The sequence below is a fragment of the Mesocricetus auratus genome, unplaced genomic scaffold, assembly GCF_017639785.1.
Source record: "Mesocricetus auratus isolate SY011 unplaced genomic scaffold, BCM_Maur_2.0 contig_9134_pilon_obj, whole genome shotgun sequence".
NCBI classification, from domain to species: Eukaryota; Metazoa; Chordata; class Mammalia; order Rodentia; family Cricetidae; genus Mesocricetus; species Mesocricetus auratus.
Window position 1 is genome coordinate 30903 of NW_024435196.1, and position 14072 is coordinate 44974.

The window sequence follows — 14072 nt, forward strand, 5'->3', positions numbered from 1 at the left end:
CCATCCCTGGGTAAAGTCTTCCTCGAATTCAGTGAGAATGAAGACACAACATACTCAAACCTATGGGACACTTTGAAAGCAGTGCTAAGAGGAAAGTTCATAGCACTATGTGCCCTCATGAAGAAACAGGAGAACAGTCATACTAGAGAATTAATAGCACAGCTTTACGTTCTAGAACAAAATGAAGCAAACTCACCAAGCAGGAACAGACGCCAGGAAATAATCAAATTGAGGGCTGAAATCAATCAAGTAGAAACCAGGAGAACATTGAGAAGAATCAATGAAACAAAGAGTTGGTTCTTTGAGAAAATCAACAAAATACACAAACCTCTGTCCAAACTAACCAAAAGACAAAGAGAGAGCATGCTAATTAGCATAATCAGAAATGAAAAAGGGACCATAACAACGGACTCTGATGAAATCCAGAGAATCATCAGACCATACTTTGAAAATCTGTACTCCACAAAATTTGAAATTTTAAAGGGAATGGACAATTTCCTGGATAGATATCACTTGACAAAACTAAATCAAGAGCAGATAAACAATCTAGACAGACCTATAAACCTTAATGAAATAAAAGCGGTTATCAAAAGTCTCCCAAAAAAAAAGCCCAGGCTCAGATGGCTTCAGAGAAGAAGAGATCAGGGATAACAGGAACATACCTGAATATAATAAAAGCAATATACAGTAAACCAACAGCTAACCTCGAATTAAATGGAGAGAAACTCAAAGCAATTCCTCTAAAATCAGGAACAAGATAAGGTTGTCAACTCTCTCCATATCTCTTCAATATTCTACTGGAAGCCCTGACTATCGCAATAAGACAACAAAAGGAGATAAAGGGGATCCAAATAGGAAAAGAAGAAGTCAAGTTTTCACGATTTTCAGATGATATGATAGTTTACATAGATGACCTGAAAAACTCTGCAAGGGAACTCCTAGATCTGATAAACACCTTCAACAAATTTGCAGGATACACGCTGAACTCAAAAAAATCAGTGGCCCTATTATATTCAGACAAAGAAGTGATAGGTATAAACAGCATCAAATATCTGGAGATAATATTAACCAAGGAAGTGAAAGAACTGTATATCAAAACTTTTAGTTTTAAAGAAAGAAATCAAGGAGGATACCAGAAAATGGAAAGATCTCCCATGCGCTTGGATTGGTAGGATCAACATAATAAAAATGGCAATCTTGCCAAAAGCATTCTACAGATTCAATGCAATCCCTATCAAAATTCCCTCACAATTCTTCACATACTTGGAAAGAACATTAATCAACTTTATATGGAAAAACAAAAGGCCCATGATAGCCAAAACAATGCTATACAACAAAGGAATTTCAGGAGGCATCATCATACCTGATTTCAAGCTCTATTATAGGACTATAGTCCTGAAAACAGCTTGGTATTGGGACAAAAATAGGCAGGTGGACAAATGCAACCGAATTGAAAACCCTGATTTTAACAGACACATCTCTGAAGAATTGATTTTTGACAAAGAAGCTAAAACTATACAATGGAAAAAGAAAGCATCTTCAACAAATGGTGCTGGCATAACTGGGCACTGGTATGTAGAAGACTGCAGATAGATCCATGTTTATCACCTTGTACAAAACTTAAGTCCAAATGGATCAAAGATCTCAACATAAATCCAGCCACACTGAAACTTTTAGAAGAGAACATGGGAGATACCACTTCCTGAGCATAGCACCAGTGGCATAGACACTGAGATCTACAATTAACAAATGGGACCTCTTGAAACTAAAAATTTCTGTAAGGCAAAGGACACAGTCAACAAGACAGAAATGGAGTCCATAGAATTGGAAAAGTTATTCACTTACCCCACATCTGACAGAGCAATATTCTCCAAAATTTAAAAAGAACTCCAAAACACCAAAGGATCCAATCAAAATGTGGGGTACAGAACTAAACAGAGAACTCTCATTAGATGAGGCTAAAATGGCCAAGAGACACTTAAGAAAGTGCTCAACATCCTTAGCCATCATGGAAATGCAAATCAAAACAATTCTGAGATACCAACTTACTCCTGCCAGAATGGCGAAATTAAAAAACACCGAAGACAATTTATGCTGGAGAGGTTGTGGAGAGAGGGGAACAGTCCTCCACATGGACTTTGCACCCATTCCAACAATGTGAGATGCACTCTCACTCTAAACTCTTTGGGGAGGGTCTAGGCCCTGCCATGGATGAAATGACAGAATTGTATATCCCCATGGAGGACCTCACCTTCCCTTGGGAAATGAGGGGATAATGGGGGGGTGGTATGAGTTCAGCTGAGGAGGGAAGGGAATGGGGGAGGGACATGGAATTGACTTGTGAAGCAACCTTATTTCTAAACTAAATTTAAAATTAAAATTAAGTAATAATAAAAAATCACAAAAAAGAAGTTATGTATATAGTTTCTCACAGAGTGCTGTATCATTTGTATCAATGTTGCATCCTTTGTTTTCAAGATATTACACACGTAGTTTCCCACAAAGATTTGTTTCCTTTGTTTCCGGCCTGTGTTCCAGTGCCTGCAGATCACCTGGGAACTGCACAGAGCTCCCAATCCCAGCAGGAACCAAGCATCCCAGACTCCAGATCTTCTCTCCCACCAAAGAGACCAGTAACCGAGAGGAGGCTGGGAGTCCAGTGAAGCAGCTGTTCCCCTGGCAGCTTCAGGGAAACAGGCCAGCTTCCCGGCCTGTGTTCCAGTGCCTGCAGATCGCCTGGGAACTGCACAGAACTCCCAATCCTGGGGGGAGCCAAGCACCCCAGACTAGAGATCTTCTCTCCCACCAACAAGACCAGGAACCGAGAGGAGGCTTGGAGACCAGGGAAGCAGCTGTTCCCCCGGCAGCTTCAGGTAAACAGGCCGGCTTCCCGGTCTGTGTTACAGTGCCTGCAGATCGCCTGGGAACTGCACAGGGCTCCCAATGCCAGGGGGAGCTAAGCAACCCAGACTCCAGATCTTCTCTCCCACCAACGAGACCAGGAAACCAGAGGAGCCAGGGAGTCCAGGGGAGTAGCTGTTCTAGATCAGGTACAACAGGACCCAGCATAGGGTCCAGGGGACCAGGTAGGAGGCTAAGCGCCCCAGATTCCTGTTCTTCTTCTCCACCCACGGTACCAGCATTTGGACAAGGAATAGAAGAAACACCAGATTATTGGACTTGCTAGCATCCACCAAAAGGAAACTCTGGTCCCCAGACCAGTAAGGGGCTCTTTCTGCACCCACTAGAAAAAGAGATGAGAAAGAGACAATACAAAAACACAGTCAGCAACAGAAAAACAAATATGACACCGCCAGATTCCAGAGACTCCACACCAGCAAGACCCCAACATTACAATGCGAAGGAAGCAGAAGAGAACGACCTTAAAAGAACTTTCATGAAAATGATAGAGGCCCTAAAAGAGGATATAGGAAAATCCCTCAAAAAATGGAAGAAAAAACAAACCAAAAATGCAAGAAATGGAAGAAAAAACAAACCAAATAATGCAAGAATTGGAAGAAAAAACAAACCAAAAAAGGCAGGAAATGGAAGAAGAAATGAAGCAAAAAATGCGAGAAATGGAACAAAAAGCAAACCAAAAAATGCAAGAAATGGAAGAAAGAACAAACCAAAAAATTCATAAAAGGCAACAAACAGACGAAAAAAATAAACAGAAAATTGCAAGAAGCAATGCAAACACTACAAGGGTTGAAAACTAAAATAGAGATATTAAAAAAAAACACAATCTGAAGAAAGGCAGAAAACAGAAAAGCTGGACAACAGTCAGACACTAAAAATACAAGCATTAACAACAGAATAGAAGAGATGGAAGAGAGAATCACAAGTGTTGAAGATACACTAGGAGAAATGGATTTATCAACCAAAGAAAACTTTAAATCCAACAAATCCTTAACACAAAACATCCAGGAAATATGGGACACAATGAAAAGACCAAACCTAAGAATAATTGTTATAGAAGAAGGAGAAGAAATCCAACTCAAAGGGGCAGAAGGCATAGTCAACAAAATCATAGAAGAAAACTTTCCCAAACTTAAGAAAGACATGCCAATGAAGGTATAAAAAGCCTACAGAACACCAAATAGAGTGGACCACAAAAACATCCCCTCACCACATAATAATCCAGACCCAAAACATACAGAATAAAGAAAGGATATTAAGAGCAGCTAAGGAAAAATGTCACGTAACATATAAAGGCTGACCTATCAGAATTACACCTGAATTCTCCATGGAAACTCTGAAAGCCAGAAGGTCCTGGATAGATATTCTACCAACACTAAGAGACCAGGGATGCCAACCCAGACTACTATGCCCGGCAAAACTCTCAATCACTATAGACGGAGAAAACAAGATATTCCATGACAAAATTAGATTCAAGCAATATGTGTCCACCAACCCAGCCCTACAGAAAATTTTGGAAGGGAAACTCCAACCCAAGGAAGCTAACTACAACCAGAAAAACATAAGCATTAGAGAATCCCTCTCTACCAACAGCCAAAAGAACAAAGGGGTGAAATTCCACACATAATTCCACCAACAACAACCATCGCAAATTGGAGAAGCATGAGCAATCAATGGTCATTAATATCCCTCAACACTAATGGCCTTAACTCAGGCATAAAAAGACATACACTAGCAAAATGCATTCGAAGACAGAACCCTTCCTTCTGCTGCATACAAGAAACACACCTCACCCTTAAAGACAGATATTACCTGAGAGTTAAAGTTTGGGAAAAATTTTTCAATCAAATGGACCCAAGAAACAAGCAGGGGTAGCAATCCTAATATATAACAAACTAGACTTTAAAATAAAATCAATCAAAAGAGATGAAGGAGGTCATTACATACTCATCACAGGTGAAACCCACCAAGATGAAGTGTCTATCCTGAACATCTATGCCCCAATTATAAACGCATCCACATTCGTTAAAGAAACATTATTAGAACTTAAATCTCAACTAAAGCCCCACACAGTTACAGTGGGAGATTTCAACACACCACTCTCACCACTAGACATGAATACCAGACAGAAACTCAACAAAGAAGCAAAGGGTCTAATATGAGTAATGACCCAACTGGGATTAACAGATATCTATAGAACATTTCATCCACATAAAAAGAATATACCTTCTTCTCACCACCACATGGAACCTTCTCAAAAATCGACCACATACTTGGCAACATATCAAACCTCAGCAGCTAAAAAAAATTGGAATAATTCCATGCATCTTATCAGACCACCATGCTTTAAAATTAGAATTCAACAACAACATAAATTGCAGAAAACCTATAAACTCATGGAAATTGAATAATGCTCAACTGCACCATCCCTGGGTCAAAGAGGAAATAAAAAAAGAAATTAAAGACTTCCTCGAATTCAATGAGAATGAAGACACAACATACCCAAACCTATGAGACACTTTGAAAGCAGTGCTACGGGGGAAGTTCATAGCACTAAGAGCTCACATGAAGATACAGGAGAACAGTTATACCAGATAATTAACATCACAGCTGAAAGCTCTAGAACACAAAGAAGCAAACTCCCCCAGGAGAAGTAGATGTCAGGAAAGAATCAAATTGAGGGCTGAAATCAATAAAGTAGAAACCAGGAAAACAATACAAAGAATTAATGCAACGAAGAGTTGGTTCTTTGAAAAAATCAACAAGATAGACAAACCTTTGTCCAAACTTATCAAACAGCAGAGAGGGAACACGCAAATTAACAAAATCAGAAATGAAAAGGGAGACAACAGACTCCGAGGAAATCCAGAGAAACTTTAGGTCATACTTTGAAAACCTGTACTCCATAAATTCGAAAATGTAAAGGAAATGGATGACTTACTGGACAGCTATCACTTGCCAAAACTAAATCAAGAACACATAAGCAATTTAAATAGACATATAACCCCTATGGAAATAGAAGCTGTCATGAAAATTCTCCCAACCAAAAAAAGTCCAGGTCCAGATGGCCTCAGTGCAGAATTCTACCAGAAATTCAAAGAATAGCTTTTACCAATTCTTCTGAAAGTGCTCCACACAATAAAAGCAGAAGGGTGTTTGCCAAACTCTTTCTATGAGGCTTCAATAACCGTGATCCGCAAGCTACACAAAGATACAACTAAGAAAAAGAACTTCAGACCAATATCCCTCATGAACTTTGATGCAAAAATACTCAATAAAATACTGGCAAATCGGATCCAAGAACACATCAAAACAATCATTCACCACGATCAAGTAGGTTTCATCCCAGGGATGCAGGGATGGTTCAACATACGAAAATCCATCAACGTAATCCACCATATAAACAAGCTGAAAAACAAAAATCACATGATCGTGCTCGCTTCGGAAGCACATATACTAAAATTGGAACGATACAGAGAAGATTAGCATGGCCCCTGCGCAAGGATGACACGCAAATTCGTGAAGCGTTCCATATTTTTTTCCACCCATAATTCCACCAACAACAACCATCGCAAAACGAAGAAGGATGAGCAATCAATGGTCATTAATATCCCTCAATATTAACGGCCTTAACTCACCCATAAAAAGACACAGACTAGCAGAATGGATTCGAAGACAGAACCCTTCCTTCTGCTGCATACAAGAAACACACCTCACCCTCAAAGACAGACATTACTTGAGAGTTAAAGGTTGGGAAAAAATTTTCCAATCAAATGGACCCAAGAAACAAGCAGGGGTAGCAATCCTAATATCTAACAAACTAGACTTTAAAATAAAATCAATCAAAAGAGATGAAGGAGGTCATTACATACACATCACAGGTGAAACCCATCAAGACGAAGTGTCTATCCTGAACATTTATGCCCCCAATACAAAGGCATCCACATTCGTTAAAGAAATATTATTAGAACTTAAATCTCATCTAAAGCCCCACACAGTTATAGTGGGAGATTTCAACACACCACTCTCACCACTAGACAAGAATACCAGACAGGAACTCAACAAAGAAGCAAAGGGTCTAATAGAAGTAATGAACCAACTGGGATTAAAAGATATCTATAGAACATTTCATCCACCTAAAAAAGAATATACCTTCTTCTCACCACCACATGGAACCTTCTCAAAAATCAACCACATACTGGGCAACATATCAAACCTCAGCAGCTACAAAAAATTGGAATAACTCCATGCATCTTATCAGACCACCATGCCTTAAAATTAGAATTCAACAACAACACAAATTGCAGAAAACCTACAAACTCATGGAAATTGAATAATGCTCAACTGCACCATCCCTGGGTCAAAGAGGAAATAAAAAAAGAAATTAAAGACTTCCTCGAATTCAATGAGAATGAAGACACAACATACCCAAACCTATGGGACACTTTGAAAGCAGTGCTACGGGGGAAGTTCATAGCACTAAGTGCTCACATGAAGAAACAGGAAAACAGTTATACCAGAGAATTAACATCACATCTAAAAGCTCTAGAACACAAAGAAGCAAACTCCCCCAGGAGGAGTAGACGCCAGGAAATAATCAAATTGAGGGCTGAAATCAACAAAGTAGAAACCAGGAAAACAATACAAAGAATCAATGCAACAAAGAGTTGGTTCTTTGAGAAAATCAACAAGATAGACAAACCTTTGTCCAAACTTACCAAACAGCAGAGAGTGAACACGCAAATTAACAAAATCAGAAATGAAAAGGGGGACATAACAACAGACTCTGAGGAAATCCAGAGAAACATTAGGTCATACTTTGAAAACCTGTACTCCACAAAATTCGAAAATTTAAAGGAAATGGATGACTTCCTGGACAGCTATTATTTGCCAAAACTAAATCAAGAACAGATAAGCAATTTAAATAGACCTATAACCCCTATGGAGATAGAAGCTGTCATCAAAAGTCTCCCAACCAAAAAAAGTCCAGGTCCAGACGGCCTCAGTGCAGAATTGTACCACAAATTCAAAGAACAGCTTATACCAATTCTTCTCAAAGTGTTCCACACAATAGAAGCAGAAGGGTCTTTGCCAAACTCTTTCTATGAGGCTTCAATAACCTTGATCCCCAAGCCACACAAAGATACAACCAAGAAAGAGAACTTCAGACCAATATCCCTCATGAACATTGATGCAAAAATACTCAATAAAATACTGGCAAATCGGATCCAAGAACACATCAAAACAATCATTCACCATGATCAAGTAGGTTTCATCCCAGGGATGCAGGGATGATTCAACATACGAAAATCCATCAACGTAATCCACCATATAAACAAGCTGAAAAACAAAAATCACATGATCATCTCACTAGATGCTGAAAAAGCCTTTGACAAAATCCAACACCCCTTCATGATAAAGGTCTTGGAGAGATCTGGGATAACAGGGACACCCTTAAACATAATAAAAGCCATATACAGTAAACCAACAGCCAACATCAAACTAAATGGACAGAAACTCAACGCAATTCCTCTAAAATCAGGAACAAAACAAGGCTGTCCACTCTCTCCATACCATTTCAACATGGTACTTGAAGTTCTAGCTATAGCCATACGACAACAAAGGGGGATCAAGGGGATACAAATTGGGAAGGAAGAAGTCAAACTTTCACTGTTTGCAGACGATATGATAGTTTACATCAATGACCCAAAGAACTCTACCAGGGAACTATTACAGCTGATTAACACCTTCAGCAAAGTGGCAGGTTACAAGATCAACTTAAGAAAGTCAGTAGCCCTACTATATACAGATGACAAAAGGGCTGAAAGAGAAATCAGAGAAGCATCACCCTTTACAATTGCCACAAACAACATGAAATACCTTGGGGTAACGCTAACCAAACAAGTGAAAGACCTGTATCGTAAGAAATTTGAATCTTTAAAGAAAGAAATTAAAGAAGCCCTCAGAAAATGGAATGATCCCCCATGCTCTTGGATAGGTACGATCAATGTAGTAAAAATGGCAATCCTGCCAAAAGCAATCTACAGATTCAATGCAATCCCCATTAAAATTCCAGCACAATTCTTCACAGACCATGAAAGAACAAAAATCAATTTTGTATGGAAAAACAAAAGACCCAGGATAGCCAAAACAACCCTGTTCAACAAGGCAACGTCCGGAGGCATCACTATCCCTGACCTCAAGGTCTATTATAGAGCTATAGTCCTGAAAACAGCTTGGTATTGGCAAAAATATAGACAGGCAGACCAATGGAATCGAATTGAAAATCCGGGTATTAACCCACACACGTACGAACATCTGATCTTTGACAAAGAAGCTAAAAATATACAATGGAATAAAGAAAGCATCTTCAACAAATGGTGCTGGCATAATTGGAGACTGGCATGTAGAAGAATGCGGATCGACCCATGTTTATCGCCATGCACAAAACTTAAGTCCAAATCGATCAAAGACCTCAACATAAATCCAGCCACACTGAACCTCTTAGAAGAGTAAGTGGGTGGTACCCTTGAAAGAATTAGTACAGGAGACTGCTTCCTGAGCATAACACCAGTAGCACAGACAGTGAGATCAACAATTAATAAATGGGACCTACTGAAATTGAGAAGCTTCTGTAAGGCAAAGGACACAGTCAGCAAGACAAAAAGGCAGCCCACAGAATGGGAAAAAATATTCACTAATGCCACATCTGACAGAGGGTTGATCTCCAAAATTTACAAAGAACTCAAGAAGCAAGTCTCCAAAACACCAAAGGACCCAATTAAGAAGTGGGCTGCAGAACTAAATAGAGAGTTTTCAATAGAGGAGTCTAAAATGGCTGAGAGGCACTTGAGAAAGTGCTCAACATCCTTAGCCATCCGGGAAATGCAAATCAAAGCAACTCTGAGATACCATCTCACTCCTGTCAGAATGGCTAAAATCAAAAACACCAATGACAATTTATGCTGGAGAGGATGTGGTGAAAGGGGGACACTCCTCCATTGCTGGTGGGAGTGCCAACTGGTTCAGCCACTTTGGAAAGCAGTATGGAGATTCCTCAGAAAAATGGGAATAAACCTACCACAAGACCCAGCAACTGCACTCTTAGGCATATATCCAAAAGATACCCATTCATATAACAAAGATGTCTGTTCCACTATGTTCATAGCAGCTTTATTTGTAATAGCCAGAACTTGGAAGCAACCTAGATGTCCCTCACCCGAAGAATGGATAGAGAAAATGTGGTACATCTACACAATGGAGTACTATTCAGCAGAAAAAAATAATGGAATCATGAGATTTGCAGGCAAATGGATGACACTAGAAGAAACCATCCTGAGTGAGGTAACCAAGTCACAAAAAGAGAAACATGGCATGTACTCATTCATATATGGATTTTAGACATAGATCTGGGGAGTGCCAGCCTACAATCCCATTGCCAGAGAGTCTGGGAAACAGAAACTTCATTTACTGGCTGGTTAAGTACTGAGCTGAACTCAAGAAAGCAAGTATCAGAGAGGGAGGACTGATGATCAAAGGGATTAAGACTGGGCTGGTTGAACCCCCAGAAACAGCTGACCAGACAAAGGTTAACTCTTGAATCCCAGGCATCAGCCTGGGAATCCAGCATGGGACTGATCAAGACCCCATGAATCTGGGTGTCAGTGAGGAGGCCTAGGTAATCTATTGAGCCTTGGACAGCAGATCAGTACCCATCCCAAGTATACACACGGTCTCTGGAATCCCATAGAACAATGTGAGGTGCACTCTCACCCTGAACTCTTGGGGAAGGGTCTAGGCCCTGCCCTATATGAAATGACAGACTATGGACACCCCCATGGAGGGCCTCGCCCTCCCTGGGGGAATGAGGGGATAACGGGGGGGGGATAGGGGGGAGGGCACGGGAGGAGGGGAGGGAAAGGGAGAGGGACCTCGTACTGACTTGTGAAGCAACCTTGTTTCTTATCTAAATTTAAAATGGAAAATAAAAAAATATTAATAAAAAAAGACAAAAAAATCACATGATCATCTCACTAGATGCTGAAAAAGCCTTTGACAAAATCCAACACCCCTTCATGATAAAGGTCTTGGAGAGATGTGGGATAACAGAGACTTACATAAACATAATAAAAGCTATATAAGTAAACCAACATCCAACATCAAACTAAATGGACAGAAACTCAACGCAATTCCTCTAAAATCAGGAAGAAAACAAGGCTGTCCACTCTCTCCATACCTTTTAAACATGGTACTTGAAGTTCTAGCTATTTCCATATGACAACAAAGGGGGGGTCAAGGGGATACAAATTGGGAAGGAAGAGGTCAAACTTTCACTGTTTGCAGACGATATGATAGTTTACATCAATGACCCAAAGAACTCTACCAGGGAACTACTACAGCTGATTAACACCTTCAGCAAAGTGGCAGGCTACAAGATCAACTCAAGAAAATCAGTAGCCCTACTATATACAGATGATAAAGGGGCTGAAAGGCAAATCAGAGAAACATCACATTTTACAATTGCCACAAACAACATAAAATATCTTGGGGTAACGTTAACCAAACAAGTGAAAGACCTGGATCGTAAGAACTTTGAATCTTTAAAGAAAGAAATTAAAGAAGCCCTCAGAAAATGGAAAGATCTCCCATGCTCTTGGATACGTAGGAGCAATGTAGTAAAAATGGCTATCCTGCCAAAAGCAATCTACAGATTCAATGCAATCCCCATTAAAATCCCATCACAATTCTTCCCAGAACTTTAAAGAACAAAAATCAATTTTGTATGGAAAAACAAAAGACCCAGGATAGCCAAAACAACCCTGTTCAACAAGGCAAAATCCGGAGGCATCACCATCCCTGACCTCAAGCTCTATTACAGATCTATAGGCATGAAAACAGCTTGGTATTGGCACAAAATTAGACAGGTAGACCAATGGAATCGAATTGAAAACCCGGGTATTAACCCACACACGTACGAACATCTGAACTTTGACAAAGAAGCTAAAAATATACAATGGAATAAAGAAAGCATCTTCAACAAATGGTGCTGGCATAATTGGAGACTGGCATGTAGAAGAATGCGGATCGACCCATGTTTATCGCCATGCACAAAACTTAAGTCCAAATCGATCAAAGACCTCAACATAAATCCAGCCACACTGAACCTCTTAGAAGAGAAATTCGGTGGTACACTTGAACGAATTGGTACAGGAGACAGCTTCCTGAACATAACACCAGTAGCACAGACAGTGAGATCAACAATTAATAAATGGGACCTACTGAAACTGAGAAGCTTCTGTAAGGCAAAGGACACAGTCAGCAAGACAAAAAGGCAGCCCACAGAATGGGAAATAATATTCACTAATGCCACATCTGACAGAGGGTTGATCTCCAAAATTTACAAAGAACTCAAGAAGCAAGTCTCCAAAACACCAAAGGACCCAATTAAGAAGTGGGCTGCAGAACTAAATAGAGAGTTTTCAATAGAGGAGTCTAAAATGGCTGAGAGGCACTTGAGAAAGTGCTCAACATCCTTAGCCATCCGGGAAATGCAAATCAAAGCAACTCTGAGATACCATCTCACTCCTGTCAGAATGGCTAAAATCAAAAACACCAATGACAATTTATGCTGGAGAGGATGTGGTGAAAGGGGGACACTCCTCCATTGCTGGTGGGAGTGCCAACTGGTTCAGCCACTTTGGAAAGCAGTATGGAGATTCCTCAGAAAAATGGGAATAAACCTACCACAAGACCCAGCAACTGCACTCTTAGGCATATATCCAAAAGATGCCCATTCATATAACAAAGATGTCTGTTCCACTATGTTCATAGCAGCTTTATTTGTAATAGCCAGAACTTGGAAGCAACCTAGATGTTCCTCACCCGAAGAATGGATAGAGAAAATGTGGTACATCTACACAATGGAGTACTATTCAGCAGAAAAAAATAATGGAATCATGAGATTCGCAGGCAAATGGATGACATTAGAAGAAACCATCCTGAGTGAGGTAACCCAGTCACAAAAAGAGAAACATGGCATGTACTCTCTCATATATGGATTTTAGACATAGATCTGGGGAGTGCCAGCCTACAATCCCATTGCCAGAGAGTCTGGGAAACAGAAACTTCATTTACTGGCTGGTTAAGTACTGAGCTGAACTCAAGAAAGCCAGTATCAGAGAGGGAGAACTGATGATCAAAGGGATTAAGACTGGGCTGGTTGAACCCCCAGAAACAGCTGACCAGACAAAGGTTAACTCTTGAATCCCAGGCATCAGCCTGGGAATCCAGCATGGGACTGATCAAGACCCCCTGAATCTGGTTGTCAGTGAGGAGGCCTAGGTAATCTATTGAGCCTTGGACAGCAGATCAGTACCCATCCCAAGTATACACACGGTCTCTGGAATCCCATAGAACAATGTGAGGTGCACTCTCACCCTGAACTCTTGGGGAAGGGTCTAGGCCCTGCCCTATATGAAATGACAGACTATGGACACCCACATGGAGGGCCTCACCCTCCCTGGGGGAATGAGGGGATAACGGGGGGGGAATGGGGGGATGGCACGGGAGGAGGGGAGGGAAAGGGAGAGGGACCTCGTACTGACTTGTGAAGCAACCTTGTTTCTTATCTAAATTTAAAATGGAAAATAAAAAAAATATTAATAAAAAAAGACAAAAAAAATCACATGATCATCTCACTAGATGCTGAAAAAGCCTTTGACAAAATCCAACACCGCTTCATGATAAAGGTCTTGGAGAGATGTGGGATAACAGAGACTTACATAAACATAATAAAAGCTATATAAGTAAACCAACATCCAACATCAAACTAAATGGACAGAAACTCAACCCAATTCCTCTAAAATCAGGAAGAAAATAAGGCTGTCCACTCTCTCCATACCTTTTAAACATGGTACTTGAATTTCTAGCTATTTCCATATGACAACAAAGGGGGATCAAGGGGATACAAATTGGGAAGGAAGAGGTCAAACTTTCACTGTTTGCAGACGATATGATAGTTTACATCAATGACCCAAAGAACTCTACCAGGGAACTATTACAGCTGATTAACACCTTCAGCAAAGTGGCAGGCTACAAGATCAACTCAAGAAAATCAGTAGCCCTACTATATACAGATGATAAAGGGGCTGAAA

At 40.3% G+C, this 14072-nt stretch overlaps 1 non-coding gene across 1 annotated transcript; it reads left to right on the forward strand.

Annotated features, from left to right (window-relative positions):
- The first annotated feature begins 6351 nt into the window (after positions 1-6351).
- On the forward strand, positions 6352-6458 carry LOC121138702. Its single transcript, XR_005875582.1, has one exon. It is a non-coding gene; the product is annotated as a U6 spliceosomal RNA (small nuclear RNA).
- The last annotated feature ends 7614 nt before the right edge of the window (positions 6459-14072 follow it).